Raw genomic sequence first — 1,563 nt, forward strand, 5'->3', positions numbered from 1 at the left:
CTGAGTTAAACCTGAGATAAACATGAGATAATCCTGAGATAATCCTGAGTTAAACCTGAGATAATCCTGAGTTAATCCTGAGATAATCCTGAGTTAAACCTGAGTTAAACCTGAGATAAACATGAGTTAATCCTGAGATAATCCTGAGTTAAACCTGAGATAATCCTGAGTTAATCCTGAGATAATCCTGAGTTAATCCTGAGTTAATCCTGAGTTAATCCTGAGTTAAACCAGATTCGCTGCTGGTACTGCAGTTGTGATTGGTCGGTCCTTTTGGAATGGGCCAATGGATGGAGTGAAGCCACAACTTCACCTGCTGTGTGACATCACTTCCTGTCTCCTGGCCTCACCTGGACACCAGCAGGTTCATCTCTGAGGAAGAAGAGGCGGCTGGATGGACATGATGAAGAAACGGCAGGATGGGAGCCTAGAGGGCAGAGAGGAAGAGGAGGAGGAAGAGAAGCAGCGCGGTAAATATTTGGGCCTGTGGCGGGTTTTCCGCAGCAACGTCAGCGCGCCGCGCGGTGCCAGAACCTCTGCCGGTACCAGACCGAGCTTCAAGGAGCTTCCGGCCGGATGGAGCTGCGGGGAGCCTCGCCTCGCTTAGATTCCGGCTGGTTCTCGGTTCCGAACCCCGGCGACCTGCCGCACCGCGGCTCCTCCCGCACATTTCCTACCGCGCTCCTTGGCGCCAAACCGCCGCGCCGCTTCCGGACCCAATTCCCACTTACGATTCGAGCCGGACCGGTTTTGTCCTGCTGGTTCGGTTCCGGGTTCTGTTCGGAGTCGGTGGTTCCTGCTGCACCTCTGTCACATCTCAGCCGAGGAGCGGCCGCATTGTGGCGGAGCCGACGCTGCCGCGGCGAAGGGGCGGCACGCCTCCAGCTAAAGTCAATGAGACGCTGCGGCGCAGAGGCGGCGCACCGCAGAGAACTGACTCTCATTGGTCAAGCCGCTGCGCAGCCTCCCTCTGATTGGCAGGAGGAGTTACAGCTTAAAGTTTGCGTTCAAAACTCGCGAGATATCGCGAAGCTTTACGCTGTGACGTCACAAGCTTAACTATTTTTATGATTTGATGTAAATATCCGTTTTTCCTGCATCTCAATGTTTTAAACCGTTTTAGAACCATTTCTAATGCTGATGTTTAAAGTCTCAGTTTCTCCTGCTGCTGATGTTTCATTTCTGCTTTTCAGTTCCTCATATTTCAGCTCATTTTAAGGTTTTATTTCTTCTTTTCTACTGCCGGTCTTATATCTGCTGAGTTTTCTCTGAACTTGTTTGAGTCAAATCAATAAAGTCAAATCACTCATTCAGATGCTTATTAAAACAAACATTTTGCTATGAAGAAATGTTTTTAAAACTGTGGGCTGTGGTTTCAGCCTGGTTCTGGTTCTGGTCAGTCTGTGTTCAGTGGGTTGAGCAGTACTTTGGGATGGGCTGGGCTTTTCCGAGGAGGGAAGGCCCAACAACGGTTGCTTTGAATAGCAGGGGTGAAATTAGTTTTACTTTCTTGGGGGTCCTATAACAAAACAGTGTGTGAGTTTGTGTGTGTGTGTGTGTGTG

At 49.8% G+C, this 1,563-nt stretch overlaps 1 protein-coding gene across 2 annotated transcripts in view; it reads right to left on the minus strand.

Moving 5' to 3' along the window:
* The window catches only part of LOC103130875 (zinc finger protein 771), a 6,146-nt gene extending 5,299 nt beyond the window's left edge, over window positions 1-847 (minus strand). The window contains exon 1 of one of the 2 annotated variants that reach the window (XM_016666259.1): window positions 351-847. The gene's annotated coding sequence lies outside the window, so the exon portion shown is untranslated. The remainder of the gene's footprint in view (window positions 1-350) is intronic. The other variant, XM_007542392.2, reaches the window with a different exon arrangement.
* Between the last annotated feature and the right edge of the window lie 716 nt (window positions 848-1,563).

The sequence above is a fragment of the Poecilia formosa genome, unplaced genomic scaffold (genome assembly GCF_000485575.1).
Source record: "Poecilia formosa unplaced genomic scaffold, Poecilia_formosa-5.1.2 Scaffold686, whole genome shotgun sequence".
Taxonomy (NCBI): domain Eukaryota; kingdom Metazoa; phylum Chordata; class Actinopteri; order Cyprinodontiformes; family Poeciliidae; genus Poecilia; species Poecilia formosa.